The sequence below is a fragment of the Panthera uncia genome, assembly GCF_023721935.1.
Source record: "Panthera uncia isolate 11264 chromosome C1 unlocalized genomic scaffold, Puncia_PCG_1.0 HiC_scaffold_4, whole genome shotgun sequence".
NCBI lineage: Eukaryota > Metazoa > Chordata > Mammalia > Carnivora > Felidae > Panthera > Panthera uncia.
In genome coordinates, this window is record NW_026057585.1 from 58,294,639 (window position 1) to 58,318,961 (window position 24,323).

The following is a 24,323-nucleotide window of genomic DNA, read 5'->3' on the forward strand; positions in this document are numbered from 1 at the left end:
GTAAGTCAGGCAGAGAAAGACAAATACCATATGTTTTCACTCATATGTGGATCCTGAGAAACTTAACAGAAGACCATGGGGGAGGAGAAGGGGGAAAAAAAGTTACAGAGAGGGAAGGAGGCAAACCATAAGAGACTCTTAAATACTGAGAACAAACAGAGGATTGATGGGGGGTGGGGGAGAGGGCGAAGTGGGTGATGGGCATTGAGGAGGGCACCTTTTGGGATGAGCACTGGGTGTTGTATGGAAACCAACTTGACAGTAAATTATATAAAAAAATAAAAAAATAAAAAAAAGTGTCTCATTAGAGTTTTCACTGAGACATTGACTCTTAGATGAACAGATTTAGTTATAACCTTCTCATATCATATCTCAATCTCTCTCATTCTCTCTCTCTCTCTCTCTCTCACACACACACACACACACACACACACACACACGTGTCTTGGAGATGCCCTGGTATATTCATACTCTTTCGTATCTTTTCTCCTAGACTTTGTGTATAACTCTTCAGTTAACATCCTTTATCAAGGTTTTAATGGTTTAATTTTATTTATTTAGCAATACCCCTCTCACTTTTCTGGAAATAGATCATCTTTTTTTTTCTTCTGAGAACTGTTCTTCCCCTTCCACCCACTAAATTATGCAATCTGTGAGAAACATTGGCTTCTCACATGGCTGCTCCTCCAACCACTTTTAATTGGTTCTTTGGTAGTCATCTGGTCTAAGCGTGACCAATAGGAGTTCTTGCTTTATATTTTTAGAATTGGGATTTGGAGAATGCATCAGTTTCCCTCTCCACAGGGGAGAAAAGTGGCTGCTGTGTGCATAGGAAGGTTTAGGCCTCCACATTTCCTCCTTTATGAAGGAAGATAGTCTGGAAGGGGAAATGAAGCTGACACATTGAAAGAGTCAGAGAAAAGACACTGGCACATGCCATTATGGGTAGTTTTTAAAGTCCCATGTCCAGTTGTTCCTGATGTCCAGCCATATTTCTGTTCTGTGTATTTGATTATTCATTCTTTTCTTGGATTCTGTGAATAATTTATTCCCCCTCCCCCCTTTTTGGAAAAGATAATTTAAGTTGTATTTCTGCTTCCTGCAAACAGATCATTCTTTAGAGTATAATGGCATTTTAAAAGCTGTCCTTGGAGAAAAGAGGACTGAAGGGGAACATAAATATTTCAGGGATGGATTGGGGAAGGGGGTGCTGGCAGAGAAGCCAGAGGAAAATGAGGAGGGAGCGGGGTCATAGATGATATAGAGAGGAGAGGTTTGAGAAAGAAGATGTAGTCTATAGTAGTAACACACACTTCTGAGAAAATTGGCAAGATGGAGACCAAAAAATATTGGACTTAGTTACAAGGTCATTGATGACTTCAGTGTAAAGCGTATACAGAGGAATGGTGGGTGCAGAAGTTAGCCAGCATGAATTAGGGAGTAAATAGGAACCAGAGAAGGTCAGATGTGAGTATAAAAAGCATTAGGAGATCTGACAGTCAGGAGATGGCAAAAATATGGTCAGCATCAGTATAGGGCACTCTTTGAGGAACAGTTTTTACTTTTTTCCCCCTCTGTAAATATAAAGAGATCCAATCAATAAACATTTACTGAGCACATATTGTATTTCAGATCCTGTGTTATGTGTTGTAATAAAAATATGAATAAAAAACAGGCAAGATTAAATAAATTATGGTACAACCATAAAATGGGAAAGTAGCAGCCCTAAAAATAATGTTGTAAAAAGACTATTTAAATAATAAAATCTGTTGGAATTTTACGTTAAAAAATCAGGTTAAGGGGCGCCTGGGTGGATCAGTCGGTTGAGCGTCCGACTTCGGCTCAGGTCATGATCTCAAGGTCCGTGAGTTCGAGCCCCACGTCGGGCTCTGTGCTGACAGCTCAGAGCCTGGAACCTGTTTCAGATTCTGTGTTTCCCTCTCTCTCTGCCCCTCCCCTATTCATGCTCTCTGTCTCTGTCTCAAAAAAATAAATAAACATTAAAAAAAAATCAGTTTAAAAACCTAACACATACATATAGTCCAATCTTTTAATGTATGCTTGAAAATAGATATGCATGCATAGAAAAAAGTGTCTGGACGAATACACAGAAAAATGTAAATAGTGGTGTTGAGATTTATGGGTAACTTTAACTTTATTCTTCTGCTTATCTGCATTTTCTAAATTGTCTACATTTAACCTATGCTACTTGTATGGTAAGAAAAATAGACAAAGATAATGTATATATAAAAGTTAATGTAAACCCTGAAGTTGGCCACCAACTAAACAAGAAAACTAATAGACTAACCAACCAGATGCACACAACACTTCTTATGAAATCCAAAGACAAGTGCTTACACAAATGGAGAGAAATTATATCTGCCTATTGCATCTAGGGAGACTTCTCAGAAGAAGTGATCTTTGAGTTAGGATTTGAAAAATGAGCAAGAATTGGTCTGACTAAAAGGAAGCCAAGGAAATGAGCATAAAATGGGGAAGTCCCTGAAGTACTCATGGAATTTTGAGCAGTCTGGGGACAGAAGGGAAGGAGCAGAGGGAGGGTGGCTTGCCAGGGCAAAAGGCCTCTGATGCGCATTAAAGACAAGGATATGATTCTGTAGTGAGTCCATGGAGAAAAAGCAGAGAGTTAAGCAGGTCTGTATATGAAAGCCACTTCTCAGATGCAGATGGCGAGGTGGCACTGGAGGGTGATGACATCAGCAAGGATGCTGTACTTCCAGGTGTGAAAGAGTGAGGACCTGAACTAGGGCCATGGCCGCAGGACTGGAGAAGCAGGATGTGCGAGAGAGTTATTTACGAAGAGGGTTTGATAGGGTTTAGTCACAGTAATAATAGCTGTTGCAGGCTGGGTTCTCTGGAAGCAGACCTTTGAGGTGGATTGTCAGGTGCAAGATGTTTGTTAGGGATCCACATGTGAATGGAAGGGATAAGAAGCAGGGCTGGCCAGAGGGACAAGTCAGACTGCAATGCAGGCCTTCAAAGCTTTGGCCATGATGGTGAGCACTCAGGAGTACATATTGCCTGTCAGACATGTACTACACTGGGCCCAAACCTTTATATCCCCGCCTCATCCAGTCGTAGATATGGCAGGCCCAGGAAGGGTGTGACCTTAGGTGAGGTGGATCTCTGTAGGCAGACCCTAAAGGGGCTGAGAGCTGGAGACTGGGAAACAAGGCTTTCCTTGCAGGGGGTCTGAATGGCACATCTTGGCGTCTATGAGAGCTAACAACTGTGCTATTAATAGTGTGCATTTCAGCTGCACCTCACTATGAAGGAGTCACTGCCATCATCCCCATTTTATAAATGGGGGAAAATGCACAAAGAAGTCAAGAAATTGGCCCAACATCATTCCGCTAGTAAGCTACAGTGTTAGGTTAAAACTTCTAGAATTTGGTTTTAGTGCCTATGTCCTTAACCACTGGCCCACACTGCCTGCCACCGGATATGTGGGGAAGGCAAGGGAATGGGATTGGGCTGGGCCTGATATTCTTCTGTAACATTACAGCCTGAGGACTGTGATGTTGTCTGCCTTCTAATCTTCCCCCTGCCCTCCCTCCTCACCTCCTCAGTTCCTCCTTCCCTCCCTCTTTTTTTTTCTCATATGCTATTTATTATCATAGGAAGTGAAGTGAAATTCAATAAAGTACACATTGATTTATTAAACAAAGTTCAGTGTGGGGATTAATAAAATAAATACAGACTTCAGTGAAATTGTGCCCTAAGCACTTGTTTTTAAAGCCATGTTTCAAAAAGATTATCCACAGGAGTTATGAATAATTTTTTTCGAATGACAAGAATAGACACTAGTTAGCAATGGCAAATTTCTGCGTTCCTAGGTTGTCACTTAACACTTAGGCTTTTAAGATTGTTCTTCCCCCCTCTTTTTTTTTTTTAAAGTGATATGATCACTTTAAAACATGGTTCACACAGGGAACATTTTAAAGCACGCAAACCTAATTTGGTATTTTCTAAAACAAAGCCGTTGAGTGATTTTCATAATATTCTTGTTTAATGAGGAGCTGGCAGAGTGGGATGGGGGAAGAGTGCTGAGGGGTTCGGAAATGGGGATGCAAGGACCCAAGAGACCGATAGTGAGGAAAGGAGAAGGGACAAATCATCCTTGACCAGAGGGCCTTCACCTTCCCTCCCTTACTTGCTCTGTGCTGGGTGAAGTCTCATGTTTCTGAGCCTCAGTTTCCACAACTAGGAATGCTCATGTGGTGGGTTGTTGTCAGAATTAAAGGAGATGATGCCTGGGAGAGAGCCTGCCTCCCCGTCAGTACTAAGAAGCATCCCTGAATGTGAGTCAGAAACACGCTTCCTTCATCTTCCGGCATTTACGATAGGAGACACTTCCTCTCCTCTTATCTTTTTCCTCTTCTCATCCTCCTGCAAGATGGGGATTTCTGCACTCAGGGGCTCCCGGGAGCTTTGGGCTTGGAGCACTGGCCGTGAGGATAATTCCTCCCTTGCACTCAATCAACCTGGCACTCATCTGCAGCCAGGGAGAGCAGCCAGTCTGATTTCTTGACATAAACACACTGAACAAGCAAGACAGGCCCCACCGAGTTATTTAAAACCCTGATCTGAGAGAGAGCATCTTGAATCTGAAGTTCTTGCCTAAATATAAACGGCAAAGCTTATTCAACATCAAATCAAATCAATGATAATTTGAGGACTAATTAGCATTTGGGGCTTTTTTCGGCAGTGCAGTGATGTGGTGTATAATGCTATGTGATTGGGGAGAAGCACGTAATTATGAAGCTGAATACATTGTCTCCTGGAGACTGAGGAAGGAGCAGATTTCCTAGTCAGAGAGGCCAGCCTCCGGCCAGAGGGAGGGGTGGAGCAGCAGTGTGGAGAGTCCATACCTGAAGCCTGCTGATGATGGGGGAACCTCTAAGGGCCAGATGTGGGGAGCCTCCTTGATGATCCTACGTCCTCTCTGACAGAAGTTCTTTACTTTGTCTTGGATCCACAAAGCTTTGCCTGGCTCTTTAACTTTAAGAGGTAAAAGAGGAGATGAGATTGCTTCAGAAAGGAATTGAGCAAAGGGGAACTAAAATTTGGTAGATGCTTGCCAGGAGTCTGGTGTCAAAAGAACCAGAGCCACAAGTATTTATGGAGTAACTTTCGTGTGGTTATGTTTAAACCCATTACATACAGCACCAAGATAATCCTTAGAATGGCCCTGTGAGGTCAGTACTGTTTTCTTTTCTTTTTTCTTTTTTCTTTTCTTTTCTTTTCTTTTCTTTTCTTTTCTCTTCTCTTCTTTTCTTTTTTCTTTTCTTTTCTTTTCTTTTCTTTTCTTTTCTTTTCTTTTCTTTCCTGTTCTTTTCTTTTGATTAAAAACTGAAGCTCTGAGAGATTCAGAACTTTCCTAAAGTCTTACCGATAGAAGTTGGAAGATCAGAGTATATTTATAAGAATCTTATATATTAATATACTTGATATACTTCCGGCTCCAAAGTTGGTGCTGCTCCTCCTATACTGTATTGCTTTGCCAGAATTATGTTGTTTAATTCATGTCAAGAAGCCTATGGAAAGTAGTATGTTCTTAGAGGTGGGGACGTTCTGGCTTACAGAGGTGAAGAAATTCACCCAAGGTTACCAGGTACTACATGGACGTGTCTGAAGTTTAAGAGAAGGGTAAAATGAGAACAGAGACAATAATTACAATGAAATATTAGCTCCAATAAACAAAATCATAAACTCCAAAGAGCATACAGCCCTTTTGTGAACTGGGGTGAACAGTCATCCTCAAACAGGAGACTTGGTTGAAGTTCAATGCCTACAGCCTACTCTCCTGTATCCTTAAATCTACTCCTGTAGGCCTGGGGTTTATCATCACAGGTGCCCCAGGATCCAGGTGCCCAATCAAAGACTCAGGCCTGGGAACTACAAGCAGAGAGAGGACAGCATAGAAGTGCCTCTTACATGCTGAATCTGACTCACTGGTAGTGGCTGCCTGGGGTGTTGGGTTGAGAAAGATTCTGAGGTCCATTAGGGCTCAGTAGGAAAGATGGACAGGTTAGTGATGTCTATGGTGGCCACAGCACATTGGAATAATGCTATATGTGCCAGGTATTGGCTATGCCTGCCTTACATTCTTACTATTACAGGTGCTTCTCTAGTTTTTCTTTGTACTGAGAATATATATAGGAGGATATATTCTCCTGAGACTTGGGTTGAAACAGCTGAATTCTGTAGGAACCCCAGCACACATATGCAACACATCTGGAAGTTTACCATGTCCTTTTCTTCAAGAGACTTTGAGATGCTTAATTTTAACGTTTAGACATGATAAACCAAGAGGCAGGTGTCTTGGAACAGTAAAGCACAGTAAGAAAAATAAAACCCTTTGGAATGATTTTTTCCGGATTGAATATTAAGAGGCCAGAAAGTGGCTGCTTTTCCAAGCATGATGAGGGTGATTCAAATTATTCTCACTCAACTGTGGATGGCCTGATGGGGGTCCGATTGCTGAGTACTATGTTGGACATAAAAAGTGAGACAATTAGTCTTCTCAAGAAGCTAAGGAGATGGCTTAATTGGCATCAGGAAACAGGAAACAAAAACTTTTTTTTTGTTATTAAATATGATGAGAAAAAACTCAGTGCTGAGGCCTGAGGATATTGGCACAAGAAATTGTTATGAATAAATTAGCAAATCCATTAGATTATGGTCTGGTTTACCATCTGATTTTGGCAACTAATCAATTCTTTATTGATCATCTACTATATACCTAATACTAGATATTCCTACAAAGAGGATTATGTATTATTTATAATGTGTATTCAGTCTACATATAGAAGGTATTTGAGGGGGCCTACCAACAAATATATATATAAAATAAAGCCATTAAAATAGAATTAGACAATACCTGTGGAAGAAGGCAGAGGCAAAAATCACTAACCACATAGGCCAATGTAGTTACTATGATTGAGAATTAAGATTAGCTCTGAGCTTCCTGGCAGACAGGACAAAATGGAGATCATGGTGGATGCATGTTTGCACTACCAGATACACTAAGAACACGTAGAAATGTAAACTTCTTGCTACACTAACTTCCAAGAGAACTTGGATGGTCAGCTTCCTGGGGGTAGTGACTGAGTCTTAACTTATCTTAAGATCTGGGTCACCTGGTAGAGTGCATGGCACATATTAGAAGTATAATAACAAAGAATTTGTTGAATTTATTATACTGATACACTGGTTGATGGGGATGTAGAAGATGGGAAGGGTTATTAGAGATAGAGTGGTATTATAGTCTCTCTTAGGGAAGGAAGTCTTTTTGTGGAAGTGGGAGGAAATTTAATAGAGGAAACTATCTCCATAGGTAATGGAGGATGTGAGAAGGCAAGAAGGGATGGGAGGCGAACCACTATAGCTTCTAAACTAGAGGGAGTAAGTTGTATTGCTAGGGCTAGGGTCACCTGGGAGAAACTAGAACCATAGGAAACGTATCCGGTGGGAGCTAGAGCTATGCGATCAGGTGGGGGAGTATGCAATCATTGCCAGAGGAGGAGGGAGGGGGATTAAAAACTGGCTTTTCCCTTCCCTCACCCTCTCTCTTGGCTCCCATTGACCGACCTCATTTGAAATCAGCTGAGGTATGAATTTGAGAAACACAGTCTCAGGTCTCAGTACCTCTGAGATACAGGAGTGAGCAGAGGAAAGGTAAAGATGGATTTGAGGGTAGAGGACTCAGGACTGGTACAGGTGCAAATAGGAATCTGGTACATCTGTGCTCAACTTGGCCAGATCTGGAATCATGGGATTGTTAGGATACTAGAAAAGCGGGTATCTTCCCCTCTCACCCCCTCCCGCAATCTTATTCATAGAAAGTACCTGGGGCTTCTGATAATCTCTAAGGTACTTTGAGAATGTGATTTGGTTGAAACAGATTTAGGTGTAAACCCCAGCACTGCCACTTGAGCCACATCAAGAACTTGGGCAAATTACCCCGCTTTTCAGAACCTCAACTTCTCCATCTCTACAATGGTAATGATAGTACCTACCTCACAAGATTTTTGTGAAGATTAAATGAGAAAATTAATATAAAACACATAACAGTGCCTGACACATAGAAGCTGAGCCCCTGGCTGGTCTGAGATTATTAATAGTAGTTGGTGACTACTTCAGCCTCTCATGACTGCTGCTTTCAGCCGAATCTACTGCGCCTTTAACTGAAGCAGTGCCACCCCAACGAGGCCTTTTCAAGGTGTCCTTTCTGTGTTACCAATGCCCTCTGAATGTACCTCTATCGAGGCATATTTGATGATATTTTAGAATTATCTGTTTACGTTCTATTTTCTTCATTAAAATGTGAGGTCCTTCCAGGAAGGAGAGTATGGATTATTCTCTCCATATTATACCTAGCATTGTTCTCGGCAAAAGGTATGAGCTCGGCAAATGTTTGTTGAATGAATAAATAAATGATTGCTATTATTCATCCATGAAAAGTAAGATGAACAATTTTCCTAGCCATGGTAATCTGCCTTCTCTAGCTCCCTCTTGATTATGGGCATCATTGCCTGGTTTCTGAAGCAAATACTGAACACCACAGAGAGTCTATGATCACCTAGAGCCCAGGAGATGGGAGAAGAATGAGGGAGATATAAGAGTTGGCTAGAGCAGGTTGGGAGAAAGATAGTGGACATCTATTGGATATCATATGAGCACTTCTTTTTTAGAAAGAGCGACCGTGGGAGCTCCCATGCTTGTATAAAGAGCCTCTAACACCGTTCTCAGTTTATTGACTTCCTGGAGGATATGAGACCCAAATGGGGCCATTCAGTTTTGATCCCTTGGAATTTTAGAACAGAAACCTATACAGAGAAGTCAATAACTTAACCAGTGACCAAAGATGTAAGATATAATACTTGGAAGCAGTTGTCAGCCATACTTTTTCTCCGTATGCTGTAAAGAGAAGTTATCCTGCAGCTAGAGAAAAAAAAAAATAAAGCAATTATGTGGAGGGGGCAGGAGGAGAGGAGTCCTAAGAATATTCGAGTCCCCAGTTCAGATTATCCCTGTCACATTTCTGTCCATGGATTCTATGAATCACACAAACGTTTTATTATAAAGCCCCCCTTTTTTATGTTAGTTCAAGTTTGGGTTCTGGTATATGCAACAAAAACATTTTAATCCAAAAGTGTGTGAAAATGGAATATGAAATGGGGAAATAATTTGAGACTAAAATATCAGTAGCCATGAATGCCAAAATATAACTTTTGTATTTCATTCTGTAGGCAGTGTGCAGCTTTTGCAAGTGTTTGAGGAAGGAAGTAAAATGTATTGGTCTGTATTAAATGAAAAGGCCCTGGCTGACACCTAAACAAAGTGTGTACCTCTCTCCCTGTCACCTCTGCAGTTCAAAAGTACTAATCACTTACTAATCTTAGGATGTGCTCTTCCCAGTTCCCACACATATATCTCTGGCCCGCATGAATGCCCAGCACACTTTTCCTGGACTCCAAGAACCTTTCTTTCTGGAAAATTTATTTTTTCAGCGATATGCTTTCTGACTGTGAGAGAATTGTCCTTCCAGAACCAATACTATCACTATGGAAAGATGCCAAATGTCTGTTAGCTGCAGAGAGGGTTACATTCGGCACGTCAGGCAGAGGACAAAGATTTACAATGCATGCTTGGATTAGCTAAAAAAATTTATTCTTTCTGCCTTTCTGGTCTTACATTTTGAGGTGAGTAAAGATCTAAACTCCCTAGAGAGGAATAAGAGCCTGAGGCCATTAATCAAATGGATGCTGGGAGTCAGTGGCAGATGGATTAGGGAATCAGAGACCCTGGGCTACCCCACTCTCATACTAATTTGCTCTTTGGGCATAGGCTACTTATTTCCCCCCTCTGCGCCTCAGTTTCCTCATCTTTAAAATACAGGGGTTAGTCCCCAGAGGTCTCACATTTGATTCTATCTGACTGAATTCTCCTTGGATCCTCCGGGAGGCAGGGACACAGATTTGGGTCTGGGTTGCAATCGCTGAGGATGGCCCACTCCTTGGACAGCTCCTTAGACCAGGCCCGTAGATAGACTTGAAGTTGTCCTAGGTCTCATCAAAGGCACTGGAGGCTAAGTGTCTGTGGGTTGCAGACCCAGGATGCAACCTCAGCAAAGACAGAAAAGTAATGCCTCAAAGGTCCATCTGGGGCTTACGGGAGTATCCATCTCCTCCACTGGCTCAGATTCAGTTTGCATTAGTAGGAATAAAGTGTGGCTAGAATGCAGTGTGAAGTGAGGGGGTGTTTAGTTGAAAGGGAACAAGCTGAAGTCTTCCCTGGATGTTCCAATCTGCGCTCGATTCAGTTTGAACCACATAATCCGGCACTAGATCACATTATCTCCTGAATTGTTCTCTCATTTTTTAAATGTGTGCTCAGTTCAGATCCCTAAGTTGTTTGAATTTATTTAAGTTCAAGGGTACCTATTTGTAGGGAAGCCACTCTCTGCCATACATTGAAGATAAAGAGACACAGGCACAGTCCCTGCCTTTGAGGAACTCACTGGAGAGGGATATAGACAAATAAACAGATGTTTACACAGAGGATGTTAGGATAGAGGGGTGTATTTGTTTTCCATTGTTGTATAACAAATCACCACAAATTTAGCAGCTAAACATAACACCTATTTATTAGCTCATACTTCTGTAGGTCAGAATCCAGATGGGTCCTCTAATCAGGGTCTCACAAGGTCAGGGTCAGGGTGTTGGCTGGGCGGCTTTTATCTGTAGGCTCAGGAGAAGAATGCACTTCCAAACTCATTCAAATCAGTGGCAGAAGCCTGTTCTTTGAGATTGTAGATCTAAGGTGCTTTGTTTCCTTGCTGGCTGTCAAGCTAGGGCCTGCTCTCTGTTGTAGAGGTCAACTGCATTCTTTCTCATATGGACCCTTTCTTCCATCTTCAAACCAGCAGTGAAGGGTGGAATCCTTCTCATGACTTCACTTTCTCTGCCTTCTTCTTCTGCCTTTTCCTTCTACCACCAGCCTAAGAAAGTAACGTACTTTTAAGGACCCTTATGATTAGATATGGCTCATGTGGTTAGTCTTCCTTTTTAAAGCTCAGCTATGTCTTATAACATAACACAGTCATGGGAGCAGTATCTTTTCACGTTCACAGATTCCAAGGCTTAGGTTGTGGGAATCTTTAGGCCCGTTCCTGGAACTCCTGCCTGCCGTAAGGATGTAAACATGTTAGGGGGGCACAGAACAGGTAGAAGCAAATACCCCAGCTCCATGAGATCATGGGATGGCGTCTTGGCAGAAGTTACCTGGGTGGATTTTCTAAGGATGACTTAGAGTTAAACGGGGAGAGAAGGGGAGTGAAAGGGGCACTTTGGAAAAGATGGGTGGAAGGGTACCGTGGTAAGCTCAGTACTCTTGTTCCTTCCCAGCATCTAACTCAGTGCTGAGCATGGAAGAGTTTGCAACATTTTCTTGCCAAATAACTGGTTATAGGTCATTATAATGATTAAATAAGATAATACTCAGAGAATATGAGAGCAGAGCTTGGAACAAAATACTGTTTATATGTACTAGCTATTGTTGTCCTATGACTCAAGATAGGAAACCTCATGCAAATAGATCTGGAATATTTATTCATTCATTTAACAAACATATTTTAAGAACAAACTAAATGCCATTGTGAGGTGCTGGGAAGACAGTGGAGAGCAAAGCAAATGATCCTGACCTCAGCATGGGGATACGGACAAGCAAAGGGGCAGCTGTAAGGGTGCTGAATGCTTCATTGGTCAGCTGCTACTCTCTGTTAAGGTATCTGGCTTTTGGAAGGTTGTTTCCTTCTTGTTTGCCTAACGACTGAGCACAAGAATCCTCTTTTACGTTGACATCCCTCTCTAGTCCCCAGCCTTCATCATTGTACTGCTCTTTCTCTACCCCCCCCCCCCCCCCCTCCTCCCTTTCTCCCTCCATCAATTTCTTGTTGTCTGCCTTCTTCCCTCAATTTGAGCACCCACAGGGCAGGGACTATAGCCTATTCACTTTGTGTCCCCAGTGCCCAGCAGCATTCTGGTTCATGGTAGCCCTCAGAAAATGAGTGTTGAATCAATGAGCTCTTAGCTTAGGCTCAGGTCTCTTCTCTGGATAAAACTTACCATTTTAGTTTAGGTTATTTTTAATAAACATTTGCATAGCACCTGTTAAGTGCCAGTAAGTAAGCAGCAGAGCCAAGATTCCCACTTAGACAGCCTGTTGCACTTGACAGAGGTAAGTGTGCACCTTCAGACCTTCTTGCCAAGCTTTGTACCTAATACGACTAACAGCAACAATGACAACAAACAAATAAAAACAATCACCATAGCCATTTACTGAGTATTGTTGCACAGTTCTGTATTGAATTTGTAGGACAAATTCCTACAACACTAGAGGGTAAGAATTATTACCTTTATTTTACAGATAAGGATTCTGCCTCTCAGAAACGTTAAGTCACTTGCATGTGGCCACAGGCCAGTATGCAATGGACCCAGGACTTACACAGTCTGTTTGATTCCAAATGTAGGCTCTTTGGGGGAGAATTTAGTGCTTTAATCAGTTGTTTTCATTGAACTGACCATTCCTTTTCTTTTGCAATGACTGACCACCTTGGCATCCATGGAATCACTGTCTTAGATACACTTTTCAAGCATTTAGGAGAGGGTCAGAATCTTATTATTATGGGCACAAATAGCATAAACCAGTTCACAATGATGTCACCATGATCTAACAGAATAAAAGATCAGTTCTTCTGTGTAAATCAGTTCATGCCCTGTGTCTTCTGAGTTCCCATCTCAGGGCTGCACTCCTGTCATTGTGACTATAAAACGGATTATACTTTTCCAGTGCAGTATAGAGAGCCCAAGTGACTTCATCAGCTCACTCTCCATTGATACGAATTTTCCTTAAATCATTTCTTTTTTACCCAAGAGAAGACCATGAACACACAACTACATGAAGTATGTATAAACTCCAATGGTCAGCTAAATTTGGCAAGGTTGTTTTATCCATTCTGTACCCCAGCACTCAACCCAGGGACTGGCACATAGAAATTACTCAGTGAGGGGCACCTGGGTGGTTTACTCGGTTAAGCGTCTGACTTCAGCTCAGGTCATGATCTCATGGTTCATGGGTTTGAACCCCACGTTGGGCTCTCTGCTGACACTGTGGAGCCTGCTTTAGATTCTTTGTCTCCCTCGCTCTCTACTCCTCCCCCACTTGCTCGGGTGCTCTCTCTCTCTCTCTCAAAAATAAATGGATAAACATTTAAAAAAAGAAATTGTTTAGTTAATGTTTGTTGAATGAAGAAGAGAACAAGAGAAAGAAAGAAAGAAAGAAAGAAAGAAAGAAAGAAAGAAAGAAAGAAAACATTGCCTTTGTGCTTAGCAATGGAGCTGAGTCTAAAAGGAGCATAGTGGGTTGGAATTTGGCACACATGGAGTAAATTGTAGCATTGCCTCTCAGACTATCTGTGGGGAAAGGCCTATGCTCATATTTTATTTCTAATAAACTGTGAATTGATATATGGTCTTACTACAACCATGTGCTTTGCACCCCAGCAAATTGTCTCTGTAAATTCAACAGCATCCTGATTGAGGCCATGAGACAAGGCACTGGTCTCATATTGGGAAATCACAGCAATGTCAAATTGCTATAAGATTTTCTAAAAGCTCACTCTCCGTTTCTATACTTAGCTCATCAAAACCAGAAACAAACCATTTGTAGTCCAGCCCTGGTCCCTGATCACATTGAGAACAACACTCTTTAGAGCATGGACTTGGACTCATGTCTACTAACTAGATGTACGTGATTTAGGAGAAGTTACTTAAGTTCTCTCAGCCTCCAAAGTTTTCTCGCCTAGAAAATGAAGAAAGCAGTAATATATCCCTTATGGGGTTGTAATGAGGATCCAATGGAATAATTCATTCAGTATTCATTCAATAAACATTTATTGAGCTTCTATTATGACAATTACTCCCTTAAGCACTGGAGAAAAAGTAGTGAACCAAACAAAGAAAAAAACCCCTGTTGTCATGGAGCTTAGACTGTGGTGAGATAGTCTGTATAGAGAGGGTAGCCCAGTGCCTAGTAGTTACCAGCTGTGCACCTGCTGGTCACTTAACTTTACCAAGAGTCAGCTTACTAAAAATAGAGCAAAAATCACATACACCTGCTATTATTGTTTTGAAGATCCAACATGACCACAGAGATGGTAGATCTTGCTGTGATAGTAAAAACAACTCAAAATTAAGTGCAAAAGGTTATGTTTCTGGATCTTGAGCCTCCAAGTTATGACCTGTCCAGCAATTGGAAGATTCAAAGTAGTGGGGAGCTTCCATCTGAAACAAAGGGGGCTACAAAAGCTGAGGGATCCAGCAGAGCCTCATGAACCACATGGGAAGCCAATATCTAAAGCCAAATGCACGGCCAACTGGACAAAAGGAGTAACACATCAAAAGGAAGATTTCAAGGCCAAAGCAGAGAACCAGGATTTTGGAATCAGACAGATAACCAGAAAAGAACAGACAACTCATGGCTTGCTTTGAGTGCTTACTGGTACATGTTGAATGGGCATGAGGCCAAGTTTAAAGGGAGGAGTTAGAACAGACACCACATCCAAGAGATATTACCAAGAACACAACCAGAGGGCTCAGTCTGTAATTAGGTTCATGGAGTGGGATTAAGGCTGTGACTGGGAGATAAAGCCAACAGTCCAGCAACAATGAAAACTCAAGGATGGAGCATGAAGCAAAGAAAAAAATATGCTCTGAGACTAAAATTTATGCTGTTAGCCTTTTCAGATCTACTCTCTACCATTATTCATCCTGTTCTGTGCCCCAGGAAGCAGACTGACACTGAGAGTAAATAGATCTCTTATCATCTGGTTTCTCAATAAGTTCTGCCAATGGGGAGGACAAGACACTGGAAGGAGGCTGGGAGAAGAAATGAAGTCAAGGGATTTGTTCCCCCAGGTTTCTCTCTTTAGACCACTTCAGGATGTCTGCATCCCTCCACCACAGATCTTTATCTCTGTTATACTCTCTGGATTCTATTAATCACTCCTTCCCTTTGCCCCTTCAGACCTAGAGACCTCAGGGAGCCCCACTTCTTACTAGTGCCAGGGTGCCACGGTATCCCCTATGGCTTCCCTATACTGTGCTCACAACTTTGTAAATAATCTTATTACCCTAATAAAGTGTGCCATCTGTTTTCTTCTGGAATCCTGACTAGAAGCTCTAGGACTTAAGTCCAGAGCTCTGTCTTACTGGGTTCTGTTTGGTTAACTATGGATAGGTCCGCCTAATTTAGAGAGACAGTGTTGGGCAGATGAAGAGTAGACAGTAAATCAGGCTAGAGTCAGGATTTGGAAGTAGTCATACTAGGGTCTTGGGTGTTAACTGGATAGATCCCAGGGGTTGAAAAAAGGCAAATATTTAACGTTGTTCTTACTTTATGCCAGGCACTGTTCTAAGTGCAATATATTTGTGAACTCCTCCAATCCTTATAGTAATGCTATAGAGTTAATAGTGCTATTGCCAGCATTTTACAAAATGAGGACACAGAGGTCAAGTAACTTGCCTGAGATCACACAACTAGTAAGTGGCTGTAGGGGGAACTAAACACAGATAGTCCAACTCCAGAGTCCATGGTCCTAATTGCCAATCCTTCACTGCACAAACATTAATTTTTCACTTCCAAGGTACTGGACCTGTACCTTCCTTATTCTCCTTCATAGTCTGAAAATTGCTAATAACACACTTTGCACTGACTTTAGTATTTTAGTAAGCTTTAGCACAGTTTGAACCTCCCGTTTCTTATTTAGTTCTTACAGGGTGTTAAGATTCATCAAAAGGGTAAAACATCCAGCCCAAAGCTCCATAGTCCAGAGGATGGTGGACACTGGCCTTATGCTCAATTCCTCCTAAGGTTTTTCTATTCTATCTCATAAACCTTGAAGTTTTTATGGCAGGGACGGCATCTGTCTTTTTCACTGCCATACTCAAGTGCCTATTTCATGGTAGTAACATGATAACACTTACTGGATGAATGAATGAATGAATGAATGAATGGTTTTGACATGTCCTTTAACATTCAGAGCTTATTATAGGGTATCCAGGAAAATCATATTATTTTCTTTACATGCTCTTTTTTTATTGGAACCCATCACTGTGGTAGCATCAGAACTGCCTTTTAGCATCTCCCAGCTCTCTTGGGCCATTTTCTTTTCTTAGATCTGCACACAGAGCAGAAATTATTCTTGCTTGGTAGCACCTTGATCTCTCTGCAAGTTCACTACCTTGACTGGCTATTACAGGGTCTTACTAGAGCATTTGCTTGCTTCCTTTATCTTATTTTTGTTATAGAAGTGGTTACGTGCTAATGCTTTTATTACAAAGTCATACCTAGGTCTGAATCCTTACTTTGTCATTTGTGCATGAATTGCTTCCCTGTCTGTCTCAACTTCTTTATCTATAAGGTGGTTGTAATATCTGCTTTACAAGGTTGTTTTGTGGATTACATGAGATAATGTATACAATCATTATCATTTCAGATCCACCAGGAAGTAAATGATAGTACAGAGTTGAAACGTAAGATACCTTTTGGGAGTAATGCCTATGAAAGATAAATGGGAAAGGGAGCAGGAGTCATCAGCGTCTGAAGACTATGAAGCAGATCTGATATCTGTGAAAGGAGCAGAAGGAGGAAGCAAGGTTGGGTAGAAAGAACCCTAGACTATGGCTCAGCTCTGAGCAAGAGTTGGCAAGGCTGACAAGGGTCTCTGACACCCAGATTGTCCATAGAGGATTTTTGCAATAGGCAGAAACCTAGTATCCCATTGTGCTCAGTCTTTGATAAGAGCTAGTAGGAAGTGTTGGTACCTTTAGCACAGCTACTGAAGTATGTAAAGTTCTCAGCAGAGTGCCAAGCCCCAAGTAAACACTCGATAAATGTTAGTTATGGGCATCATTATTTTTATGAGGAGCCCAAGGAATGAAAACAAGTGTTATTATTCCTTGTACTGTGGTTAGCTGTGTACGCCTGTGTTAAAGAGAAATTATTCACTGGACCCTCATTAAAATTGGCGAGGCAGATTTTATTTGAGCTACTACAGTGGGGAAGAGAACTATTATAGGATTGGGCTCAACTCTGAATATAGCAAAGACAGCTGGAGATTTATAGCAATAAACAGTGTGAATGGGTCAGTGGATGGAAAATTACTAAGAGGGACTTGATTAGACATCAAGAGTAGGGAGTTTCTTGTGAAATTGGCTTAACAGAAATCTTGCTAAAGGTAGGTCATGGACTTAGATATCAAAGGTAAGAGATGAAGAACTTGATTGAATATCAAGGGGGGAGGATTCTTGCTAAACTGACTTAGCAGGATTCTTTGTTAAAACTTGTTTCAGGGGCACCTGAGTGGCTCAGTTGGTTAAGTGTCCACCTCTTGATATTGTCTCAGGCTGTGATCTCTCCATTGTGAGATCAAACCCTGCATCAAGCTTCATGTCGGGTTCTGTGCTGACTAGAGCCTGCTTGGGATTCTCTCTCTTCTCTCTCTCTCTCTCAAAATAAATAAATAGACTTAAAAAAAACTTGTTTAAGCATATCAAGGATGAGGCCCAAGATCAAGGCCTACTAGAGAAGAGGGCTCAGAGGAGTCTGACTGAAGTTTAGTCAAGGAGACTGTTTTTGTTGCCTGTCACCTCTCCTAGATGAAGGGCACCTAGGTCAGGAATCACGCCTGGGCGATCTCTTCACCTAACTTCTGCCTCTTGCAGTAGGATCCTGGATGCATAGTAGGGTCCTGCAAATGCCTGATGCATAGTAGAGTCCAGGAAAGATTCAAGGAATGATTCTGTGAGTGAATATCAGTGTGTGCAAGGAGTGGACTTACTAAACTGAACCCAGTGGTCGGGACCAGCACATGGCATAACAGGATGACATCTGAGGGTAGCTGACCAGTATACTTTCTGAGTCTATCAATTTATAACAAACAGAATCCTAATGCAACTGAAGTCAGGGTTGAACAACTGGGAAGTCTATCTGCATAGAATACCTGGTAGCCATATGTTTGGGTAGAGATGCCTAGAAATGACATATTATATACAATATGCCCTCAGGAGTTATAGACAAAGGCTTTGAATCACGAGAAGGGCAAAGTTCTAACTTCCAAATTCTTCCCTTCTTTTTTTTTTAATGTTTATTTATTTATTGTTGGGAGAGAGAGAGTGCAAGCAGGGGAGGAGCAGAGAGAGAGAGAGAGAGAGAGAGAGAGAGTGAGAGAGAAAGAGAGAATCTCAAGCAGGCTCCATGTGTCAGCACAGAGCCCAACACAGCGCTCAGTTTCATGACTCTGAGATCATGACCCGAGCCCAGATCAAGACTTGAATGCTTAACTGACTGAGCCATCCAGGTGCCCCCAAATTCTTCCCTTCTAAATTTAACTTCTTGTTAGCAAATAATGCAGAATATTGAAAAATCTAACCACATTGTACCTTTCTATAATGTTGTCTTCTGAGGGCCATTTTAATTTCCCACATAAATTTCTTTGAATGACATTCATTACACTTAGTTTTATTCTGAATACTCTTCTATATCAAATTATATGAATTTTTTTTGCATATTCACCCTCAATTTGTATATGGAGAAATAGATGTTCAGAGTGCACGGGCATTTCCCAAGGTCAAAGGATAAGCACATGGAAGAACCAGAAATTGGACTCCCAGACTCCTAGCCCTAGCCCCATGCTACATTCTCTTTGGAGTATGTGTGTGTGTGTGTGTGTGTGTGTGTGTGTATCTGTGTGTGTGTGAATAGACTAATAGTGATCAGCCACATAGTCATTTGACTAATTGCTCTGATCAAAATTGTCCTGGAGTAGAGGGGAACACATTTTTTTTTTTGAAATCAAGGTATTAGAGCTAATTAAATAAAATCTGGACAGGAACCATCAAGATTCAAATTTCTCCAGTTGTCCTCAACAACCTACTTAGTTCATCAGTCTCCAGTATGAACTTCCCTTTCCCCACCTTTGTTGAAGTATATTACCTCATTAGGCAGTTACAGGTCTGCTCCTGTCCATCTGCATACAGACTCATGAAGATGCTTGGAGCATTTATTAAAGCAGTCATTAGTGCCCTTTGGTCAATTAAAGGACCTTTGTTTTCTTTGGGAAAGAAGCTCACTGCACGGTAATATTCACTTTGCTTCATTCCTAGATTAACACATGGAGGAAGGTGGCAAGGGAAAGTGAGAAAGCAGTGGACTTATAGCAGGAAGACCCGGGTTTGGACATAGGTCATAGCTCTTAGTAGCTGTACAACCTGAGACACCTTAGTGGACCTGCTTGTGCCTTAGCTCCCTCATTAATAAATGCCAAACAAGGGTTGGGCATAAGGCTTATCCGCAACCCCAGCCCCTACCTCTTCCAGTCACCTATAGGAATGAGGAACTCACAACTTGGGTACACATGTAATACATTTGTGGCAACATTGGTTGGAAAGAGCTTCTCTATTAAAATACTTGCACCCCATGGAAGTTGTGAATATGCTAAATATCAAACATTTCAGGTCCCCCAAATGAAGCTTCTGTAAGTCCCTACAGCAGTATCATCCTAGCTAGGAACAACACCCCGATCCCTTGTGTATGGACCATCTATATCTACTGCATGCTTCATGTAACATTATCCCAACTCCTCACAATAACCCTGCAAAGAAATGATCATTTCCACTTTACAGCTAAGAAAACTAATGCTCAAAGAGGCTCTACACTTAAGCTTTTTCCTCTTCTCACCTTTCTTCAGCTCAATTTCAATCTCTACCATGTCGCACTGTGTGGCAATTATTCATTCACTTACCTGACCCCTTTGAGGCTGTGCACATAGTAGGTGCTCAATAAAGCCTTGCATATTAAATGAGGGAATAAATCTGCCTTTCTATCTGGAGATTTGATCAGGCAGACCCTGGAATGTGGGGAATGGCTGGGACTCATTCTAGGAAGAAGGTCCTTGTCCAGCTGAGTGGTAAAGGATGATACCTCCCATTGACAAGACCCACAGCCACATAGTGTACAGATTTCTGCATAGAGAGAGAGCAAAGTCATAGTAACAGTGGTCCAGAAGTAATTAGCAGGTTGTGGAGCTCAGCAAGGGGTTATTTGAAGATGGGTACTCAGAGCAATTTGAAGCTTAGTTATCCAAAAATGGTTATCCAAAAAAAAAAAAAAAAAATCCTCCGAGACTGTAAGAGTGGCTGGATGCTGAGGGCATCTGCCCAAATCCCTCCTGCATGAGATCCAGATGCATTCTAGGAGCTGGAGACATGCCTAAGCCTGTGTGCAAAGGTGGGGGAAGTTGGTCAGATGCCTCAACTGTGGAAGGATAGAGTAGAACATTAGGAAATAAATTTGGTCTCCCAGCAGCTCAAGACTTGTGACTGACCCAGACAGTGTTGCCATGTCAGGTGTCATGGCTTCCCCTCCACTCAGCATATCTGCATTTAAAAAGGCTCGTGGAAGAACAACTGGATCAATCCAAAGGAATTAATATTTAATTGGATGCCTTTCAGAAACTTGGATAAAAGGATGAGGGAGATCCCTTGTGAGGTCAGGCCTTCCCAGCAAACCATGTTGAGGCCACTGTTTTTAGCTATGTAGGTTGGGCTCTACACAAATATACGTGGCACCTTCAAACCACCCGGAAGGAATGTTACCTAAAACTTTCACTGGACTGTCACTTTCTATGCATAGTAAATGGGATTTGCGTAGCAGAATAAGCCACTTCCTAGAGTCTCCTTTTCTCCTTTAGCATGGGGCTAGATCCCTTGTATTGTTCAAGGCCCAGCTTGAATGTCACTGCCTCTGGGAAGCTCTCTTTCCCTGTTGGCCTCCTAACCACCCCCTTCCTTTCTTTGTTCCTCTAGTGACTTGTTTGCCTAGGTCCCTGATGTGGTTCCTGGCCAACACTGCAGCTTTATTCTTGGCACCTTTCCTCTCATTTATGCTCTAGTCATCCTATTCTTCTCCTCCCACGTACACACAGCAGAAACATCTAGCCTCAGAATGCTCCTTCATGGTTCCCTGGCTATGTGCATGCCGTTCTGCTATATCCATCTGGACAGCTTTCCCCACTCCTCTCTCTTTCTGGCTAACTTCCAGGCATCTTCCAAGACTTTGCTCTGGCCTGAGACAGGGACTGCAACCATATGGTTCACCAATGTAGCCCGAGCTGCTAGTGTGCCACCTAAAATGTAGAAATGCAGGGAGTACTGGTTGCACGCATGCATGAATGAGTCTCCTCCCAGAAACATGTTCTCTGCTACTCATCCCCGCAGTCTGAGCTAGGTGTCAGTCCTCTCCGCTCCTTTATCATCCGTGCTCTCTTCTCAGTTACTATTTTATATTGGAAAGTGTCTGTGTCTGTGTCTGTGTCTGTGTCTGTGTCTGTGTCTAGATTTTCCACCCCTCCCCTACTGCTAGATTCTTTTTTTAAGTATTTAAAAAATTTTTTTTAATATGGAATTTATTGTCAAATTTGTCTCCATACAACACCCATTGCTCATCCCAACAGGTGCCCTCCTCAATGCCCATCACCCACGATTCTAACTTTCTCAGTGGCAGGGGCATCTTTAGGCTTTCATTGTTTAGTGAAGCACTTGGCATGCAGTAGGCCCTAAATAAATGTTAACAATAAATAATGGAATTGAGCTAGATGATTGCTACTCTTTTTTAAAAATGCTTATTTATTTTTGAGAGAGAACATGAGCAGGGGAGGGGCAGAGAGAGAGAGAGAGAGGGAGAGAATCCCAAGCAGGCTCCGCACTGTCAGCATGGAGTACAATGTGGGGCTCGATCCCACAAATTGTGAGATCATGACTTGAACTGAAATCAAGAGTCAGATGCCCAACTGACTGAGCCACCCGGGCACCCTGAATGATACTCTTAAGACATTACATTGTAGTAAATAATTTTCTCTCTCTTTTACTGAGTAGAGCTCCCAGTATCCCACATAGTGCCTATTATATACTCAATACATAATTATCATTTGATTTGAAAGATAAACACTAACTGAAGAGTCAGTATCTAGCTCTGATGTTGCCATATGGCAACTGGTGACCTTGGGGGAGGTCAGTAGGGCTTTTTGAAACTCAGTATTCTAATCTACTAAATGAGTATAAAAATTCTCTACTCTTTTAGTTCAGTTCTGCCGTAAGTAGACTCCATTACGAGGACTTGGGTTATATAGTTTATTTGGGAAGCACAAGTAAGGGGGTAGGGAAAGTGAGACAGGGAAGAGAGATAAAGCAGTAGCATCTGGGGGCGCCTGGGTGGCGCAGTCGGTTAAGCGTCCGACTTCAGCCAGGTCACGATCTCACGGTCCGTGAGTTCGAGCCCCGCGTCAGGCTCTGGGCTGATGGCTCGGAGCCTGGAGCCTGTTTCCGATTCTGTGTCTCCCTCTCTCTCTGCCCCTCCCCCATTCATGCTCTGTCTCTCTCTGTCCCAAAAATAAATAAAAAACGTTGAAAAAAAAAAAAAAAGCAGTAGCATCTGCAGTAATGATGGGTTGCTACAGTGGACATGTTTAGCCCAATCACACTGGGGAAGTTCTGAGAAATCCTGTAGAACACGCCTGCAAACGGTTTCTGGAGATGAGCTGGAAGCTGGGGGTACTGCTCCATTACCCTCATTCCCAATCAGTTGAAAATTGTCCCTGGGGTTATTGCCTCCCCCTGGTGTATTATTGTTGAATTGGCCTAATCAAACCCAGCTTCTTTGCTCCTGAAGGGTCCTTGAGGAATCCACAGCTATTGGTAATGCTCATTATTTCTCCAGGAGAATCTGAGACCTCTAACAGCTCACTCAGAGTTTTTTTTCTCTTTCTGTCAAAGAGACATTTCTTCCTTTATTACCCTGTCATCTACACAGGCAAGCTGCAGCCAGTGTGTGGGCACCCTGGGAGGGCTGATTCTTTCCTCCACAGAGAGAGGACTACAGTGGGGGTGCTCCTATCCTAGACCCTCTCTACCTGAAAGATCTGGAAATCTGGAAAGATCCTCATTATGAAGCTTTCCCCTGTATGTCAGCTCCAAGGCTAGGACATTCTTAGATTCAGCCTTATAGTAAAGTTTCCATGTGGCTTGTTCAAGGAATTCTTTGCATCTTTGAGATGTTTCCCCTAGCAAAATCAGTTTTAGTTTTGTAGTATAGAATTAAATATTTTGGGAACAGAAGTGCTTACAGAGTGAGGTGACCTACTTGATAGAAGTTTTTAGGTAATTATGATGATTTGATCTTTTTTGAAAAAAGAAAGTCTTAGATATTCATATGCTTTGATTCAATAACTTTGTTTCTTAGCATGTATTATTAAGAAATACTCCAATAGAAAATGCCTTACACACAGAGGCACTTGTCACCAAATTATTTGTAAGTGAAATTGTGGCTGACAACAGAGTGGTGATCAAATCTTATGAAGAGTTTGCAGTAGTGTGGGAAAAAAATGTGCTATCACAATTTTCAGAGAAAAATACTAATTTCAATATATATATTTTAACATTTAGAATATCAACTTTATTATTTTTTTAATATGAAATTTATTGTCAAATTTGTTTCTATACAACACCCAGTGCTCATCCCATCAGGTGCCCTCCTCAATGCCCATCACCCACTTTCCCCCAGATTTCAATATTAAATGTGCACCTCAATCATACCAATGAAATAAACCAAATAAATTATACCCAGGCAAAAGACAAGAATTTTATTTTACATCAAAATGTTAATGGTGGTTGGCTTAGGGTGCTAGTATTGTGGGAATTTTTTTTTCTTTTCTTGACTTTTCTGTATTTTTACATGAAGCAAGTATTTCAGTTCAAAGAATACTTACTTTTTTTCTTCTTTAAAAAAAAATTTAAATGTTTTTTTTTTTTGAGAGAAAGAGACAGAGCATGAGTGGGGGAGGGGCAGAGAGAGAGGGAGACACAGAATCCCAAGCCTACTCCAGTCTCTGAGCTGTCAGCACCAAGTGTGATGCAGGCTTGAATTCCTGAACCGTGAGATCATGACCTGAGCCGAAGTTGGACACTTAACCCACGAGTAATCCAGGCAGCCCGACTACCTTTCAATGTGATATAAAAAATATTCATGTCCAAACTTGAGTAAATACTATCTTTACAATTGAGTAAACATATGCATGTGAAAAAAAGAAGGGAATACAGGAATGATTGTCGTTGCTGTGGTTAATAGGCAGTGATGCCATCTTCTGGCTGCGCTAAGAGCCCCTTGGAGAGCAAGTGAAAAAC